Source organism: Chelonia mydas, chromosome 22 (assembly GCF_015237465.2).
Source record: "Chelonia mydas isolate rCheMyd1 chromosome 22, rCheMyd1.pri.v2, whole genome shotgun sequence".
In the NCBI taxonomy this organism is placed as follows: Eukaryota; Metazoa; Chordata; order Testudines; family Cheloniidae; genus Chelonia; species Chelonia mydas.
Window position 1 is genome coordinate 16,950,143 of NC_051262.2, and position 6,696 is coordinate 16,956,838.

The following is a 6,696-nucleotide window of genomic DNA, read 5'->3' on the forward strand; positions in this document are numbered from 1 at the left end:
TGATGGAGATATGTGTCAAACTTGGTTATTGTTGTTATAATTATTATTAATGTCTAAGGGCTCCAAGCAAAATCAGTGTGGGTCATTGTACAGAGATCTAGTCAGAAACCATTTGTGCCCTGAAGAGTTCACAATCTAAACAGACAATTTCCACAAAAAGAGTTATGGGGAAACTGAGGCACAGAGTTTGTTGGGGGTTTTTTTACTCACACAGGAAGATTATGGCAAAGACAGCATTTGAATCCAGTGTGTCTCGGTCCCAGTCTTGTTCTTTAGCCACATGATCATTGTTCCTCACATCTGTTCATTATGGTCACCAAACTCCCTGACTTTTCATCTTTACACTTTAATCATTCCTGTTTTGCCTTTAATACCAGACTTAGTCAGACACCGCCCCCTTTTGGATACAGCACCAACCCCTTTTGGATACAAAAAGACTGGACTACAAATAGCCATAAGTTTGCTTTACCATCTGCAAATAATCCTGCATTACAGTGTAATGAGAGAGAGTGTGTAATTGTGGGATAATGAAATGCAGAAACTCCAAAATCGGCTTAGCCAGCAACTTGTTCTTTTTGGTTTGTTTTGGTCTCATGTTTTTTGTTGTCACTGTGTTTTGTTTCTTTTGTTTTGTGCTCATAGAGCTAATTTCAGCATACGCTTTCCCAGCAGGCACACCATAGTGGGAAGTGACCTTAGATCTTCCGGCCTCACCAGTCTTAGGGCTAATGTGTGTAGTAAGTGCTTGGAAGGTTTTCCTTCCAGAACATCTGGGTGTTTGTGATTTAGAAGGTTCTCTTCCCAAGGACTTGATTAGTTCTCATTAAATATCTCTCCCCCGAGAATAAAGACTACTAATCCTCATGCCCTGCCCAAATTCTAACTGAGCTAATTATCTTGCCTACCTAAAATTCTCCTTGCTCTTTTCAGTTCAACAGAATGTTCTTTTCCACCTCCCCACCCTACGCTGTTGGGCAGTGTTCCACTCCAGAGGCAGCTGCACTTCAGTGGTGAAAGTAGTAGCTCCTTGGAGGTGAACTGGTGCCACATGCAGCCAGCTTTTATAAATACTCAGCTTCGCAGCTTCGCATAGATGCGTGCAGTCAGCTCCAGTAAGAAAGGGTTCACAGAGTCACCACATGTATCACTGGTACCCTCTGTGGCTCGCATTACAGTCACATCTGAGCACGTCACACTCTTTGTGGAGAGGTAGTATTTCCCTATTATACAGCGCAGGAAAGAGGGGGAATACAGAGAGGCTAAGAGCTAGTCTACACCTGGAGTTATTCCAGACCAGTTGTTGTGCTTTATATTCACACCCTAGAATCACAGAATCATAGAATATCAGGGTTGGAAGGGACCTCAGGAGGTCATCTAGTCCAACCCCCTGCTCAAAGCAGGACCGATCCCCAATTAAATCATCCCAGCCAGGGCTTTGTCAAGCCTGACCTTAAAAACTTCCAAGGAAGGAGATTCCACCACCTCCCTAGGTAACACATTCCAGTGTTTCACCACCCTCCTAGTGAAAAAGTTTTTCCTGATATCCAACCTTAACCTCCCCCACTGCAACTTGAGACCATTACTCCTTGTTCTGTCATCTGCTACCACTGAGAACAGTCTAGAGCCATCCTCTTTGGAACCCCCTTTCAGGTAGTTGAAAGCAGCTATCAAATCCCCCCTCATTCTTCTCTTCCGTAGACTAAACATCCCCAGTTCCCTCAGCGTCTCCTCATAACTCATGTGTTCCAGTCCCCTAATCATTTTTGTTGCCCTCCGCTGGACTCTTTCCAATTTTTCCACATCCTTCTTGTAGTGTGGGGCCCAAAACTGGACACAGGACTCCAGATGAGGCCTCACCAGTGTCGAATAGAGGGGAACGATCACGTCCCTCGATCTGCCGGCAATGCCCCTACGTATACATCCCAAAATGCCATTGGCCTTCTTGGCAACAAGGGCACCCTGTTGACTCATATCCAGCTTCTCGTCCACTGTAACCTCTAGGTCCTTTTCTGCAGAACTGCTGCCGAGCCATTCAGTCCCTAGTCTGTAGCGGTGCATGGGATTCTTCCGTCCTATGCGCAGGACTCTGCACTTGTCCTTGTTGAACCTCATCAGATTTCTCTTGGCCCAATCCTCTAATTTGTCTAGGTCCCTCTGTATCCTATCCCTACCCTCCAGCGTATTTACCTCTCCTCCCAGTTTAGTGTCATCTGCAAACTTGCTGAGGGTGCAATCCACACCATCCTCCAGATCATTTATGAAGATATTGAACAAAACCGGCCCCAGGACCGACCCTTGGGGCACTCCACTTGATACCGGCTGCCAACTAGACATGGAGCCATTCATCACTACCCGTTGAGCCCGACAATCTAGCCAACTTTCTATCCACCTTATAGTCCATTCATCCAGCCCATACTTCTTTAACTTGCTGGCAAGAATACTGTGGGAGACCGTGTCAAAAGCTTTGCTAAAGTCAAGGAACAACATGTCCACTGCTTTCCCCTCATCCACAGAGCCAGTTATCTCATCATAGAAGGCAATTAGATTAGTCAGGCATGACTTGCCCTTGGTGAATCCATGCTGACTGTTCCTGATCACTTTCCTCTCCTCTAAGTGCTTCAGAATTGATTCCTTGAGGACCTGCTCCATGATTTTTCCAGGGACTGAGGTGAGGCTGACTGGCCTGTAGTTCCCAGGATCCTCCTTCTTCCCTATTTTAATCTGAATTAACTTTCGAGTGTAGACAAGCTAGGGTGACCAGATGTCCCAAATTTATAGGGACAGTCCTGATATTCAGGGCTTTTTCTTATATAGGAGCCTATTATCCCCCACACTCTGTCCCGATTTTTCATACTTGCTATCTGGGCACCCTAAGACAAGCCCTAAGTGACTTGCAAGCTGTCACACGGGTAGTCAGTTACAGAGCAGGGATTTGAACAGAGCTCTCGCAAATCCCAGGCTCGAGCCCAGCCACTGGACCATCCTTTCTCTCTCTAGTGACCCGCCTAATTCAAATGATGACAAGAAAACTACATTCACATTTAAAATGCATTGTTTCCAAGCATGCCTCTCATTCCAGCTGGTGGCCTTTGAAACCTTCCTGCTTCTTCCTTTGGTGACAATACCCTGGTTTCTACGGAATTCTGCAGCAGTGGAGAAAATCACCCCAGGGTGCCGGGCAGCCTTCCTGCTCTTCTGACTTCCCTGCCTGAGGCCCACAGGCCTGCTCTAGTTCTGGTAGCTGGGGTTGCCTTTCCCCTGCACTGATCAGTGCTTAGGCACAATTAGAAGTCAGGGGGTGCAGAAGGGTCCTAGATAAGGTGACCAGACAGCAAGTGTGAAATATCACCCTAGTCCTAGAGGTCACCAGAAATATACGCTTTTAGTACAAAGCAGGCCAAAGAATCACCTTACTCCCCCTTCAGCAGCCAACCAGGGGCACAGGGAGGCAATCACTGGGCACTGTATTGTTACTTTGTGGGTGATGCTCATAGATACGGATATTGGGTTTGATTTGGTGTGGGTGTGTAGTGGGGGAACGTTCAGATATAGTGCCAGAGGGGATTGTTTGTGCCTAGCAAAAGGAAACAGCCTTGCAGCGCTAGCCAATGGAGTGCCATCACCAGCACCCAGCTCGGCCTTCTGGCATGGAATTACATTTGAACCTTGTCCCTTAAGTGTACAGTTCCCGAGGTGTTCCCTGCGGGAGGCAGGACAACCCCTGCAGCCAGCAAAAGGGATGTGGGCTGAGGTGGAGCATTGTCTGCAGAGTGAGTCTGGCCCTGGAAGATAGTATGTGAGTGTCAGTGAAGCAGCCCACATGTGAGACAGGGAAGAGCTTAGATCTAGAGAGAACATAAATTCTCTTGAGGCTTTGAATTGGAGCAGAGAAACCTCTGGGGACCTGAGCTGCTGTACAAAGAAAAGCTTTGAGGGAAGGAAGGATCAGAAATGTCAGTCTGGAAATGGACTGGATTGTGACACAATGAATAAAAACAAGTGACCCTTGTGAGAGGCTATAATGGGGCTGGTGCTTTTGGTATTTAATTCACAGGCTATCTATTTAGCTATCCATTTCCATACATACCCTTCTATCCATCCATCCATCCATCTCTCTATCACCTCTTATGCTGCACCCATAATTTCCCTTATTCAATACAAAATTATGCAAGAACAATTGTTACTGTAGTTATTATTTATTTGCTAAGTGCTGATAATGGCTCCCTCCTTCTCTTTTGTTACACTGCTCTCGGTGCCTGCTCATTTCTATATGTAGTTTCATTTTTTATAACTTCCATAAACTTCAGTGTATGGCAATAAAAACTCATTATTTCACCTGAGCCTAGTGGATCATAATAATGCACAGACCATGTTTACGAGGCTCCTCAGATTGCTGGTCAGACCTTTAATGAGTGACCCTGGTAGCTTTATGGAGAATAGCTCCTTTTTATGGAGTTACAAACAATAAGGACACAGAGATAGCCTCTGCAAGGGGCACCAATGCTTTAACAAATTGCTGGCACCGTCTTTTCAAATCAGCTGACCCCTTTCACATCTCTTCACAAATCAAGAAATAGGCCAGAGATTATTCCTCAATTTAAAAATATTGATGAAAATAACCTCTCAGGGTGTGTCTACACAGCAAAGAAAAACCCGCAGCTGGCCTGTGCCAGCTGACTCAGGCTCACAGGGCTCAGGCTGCTTCAACGTTGGGGCTCGGGTTGAAGCCCAAGCTCTGGGACCCTCCCACTCCACAGGATCCTAGAACCCAGGCACCAGCCTGAGCCTGGAAGCCTACACAGCCATGAAACAGCCCCACAGGGTTTTCTTTGCTGTGTAGACATACCCTCAGAATCCTGAGACCAACATCTGTTTCCTTACTGAAGGTTTCCCTCATGCAAGTGGATCCAGGTTTGTGATGGTAGGGTTGCTCGTGAGAGCGGGTACAGGTAAAGCAGGCTGAAATTTTTTCATTAAAATATCTTTTACCAAAAAAGGTTTTTTCATGAAAAAATTTCAAATTTTTGTCATTTTTTTCAGGTTTTTGTCAAGAAATCGAACCCCCCCAAAAATGTCAAAGAAAATTTTCTATGAAAATTATTTTGTTTTCATCCTACGTGTTTGTGGCGGGGGATTGTTTCCCAAACCACTCTACCATATTGGTCTGTTATTGCCAGGAGGCTCCAGCCAACAGGGCTTGGTACATAACTTTGTTATTGTAGGGCTGGTGAAGGATTTTGAACTATGTAGTGTGTAGGGTTCCTGGCAGTGATCTGGGAGGTGGTGTAGTCTCTATTGGTTAGTCTACACTAGATTTCTTTACCTCTAATTCATTAATTGCCAATTAGCTCAAGTACTTAACACCTTCATATAGGCTAGTGTGGATACATTTGTGCTCTACCCTAGGCTAAAGCATGAAGGTCTATAGCCCAGAACAATCACAGAAACCTCCCCTACAAATCCCCTCGCTTGGAGGCTGCATTTCCAATTAAACAAAGAAAAATGGGGGAATGGACAGTGCAGGGAATTGAATGGAAAGGAGCTGTTCTGCATGAGTTATGAAGAAAAGCCTTTAGCACACAGGACATACAAGTTTAATTACAACGAAGTCTGACCTAAATCCTTTTGAATTTGTACATATCTGTTCCTGACAGTTACATACTTGTCCTTGTATGACTAAATTAGAAGGTTTAGAAAGTACAAAAGCCGCGTGGAAGCTAATTGTATTCCTAAAAGACAGCGAGAATAAGACGGGGAGTTCGGCAGTGATTTAATTATGCAGAGAAACCCATTGGAGCTGCTGAAAATCTCTAGCAGCTTTTAATGTTTTAACAGTGACCATGTGCGAGGATAGACGGTGGAGAAGAGAACAGGAACTCCTGTCCAGCCCTCTCAGAAAGGCTAGGGGAAGGCAATCGATCCTTGCTCTATTGTCTGTCAACAAATTAGGTGCTGGTTTGATGGTTCTCTGTTCACCCCAGTCCAGATGCAGTAAAGGCAGTGGCAGGGTGAGTTTCCACACACATTATCCCACCAATCCTGTATAAACCCTGCATTCCCAGGGCTGAGATGGGAGCTTAAACTCCACTGACCATTCACTCCTTGGCCTGCGTGCTCAGACCCACAACAGGGCTCACTGGCTTTTGTGCAACCCTGTGTGGGCTGAGGTTTCACATGGGTCATCGAACAGCCCTCTGAATGGATGCTTCGTCCCCAGACTGGAGGCCACGTTCTTTCCACTAAAAGCCTCAACCTGCCCCCACAGAAGTCAATGAGAGCGCTGGCATGGACCTCATGGAGCACAGTGCCGGGTCCTAAATGAGCCTCCGCCGTTACTCCTGCCCATTCAGCTTTAACATAATGCAGCCTCACTAGGCCATCTCAAGTCTCTTTCTGTAAATGCTTCTCTCTCCATGCTTCAGGCTTCCAATATATGCATCAGTGAATCCTACAGACCAGCAGCCTCTCCCCCAGCCCTCAGCCTGTTCAGTCTGGGAGGACTGTACTTTTCTGGACATTTCAATTCTTTAAAAAACAAAGATCAGCAGGGGAGTGTACTCCCCCTCCCCAGCACAAACACGGCTCAGGGCAGAACAGGCCCATGATACCCTGTCAGCCAGGCATGCAGTTGATCACAGGACGTGGTCTAGTCCAATGTACATTTCAGAAACATTCCTTGTCCAAATGTTCCTGGTG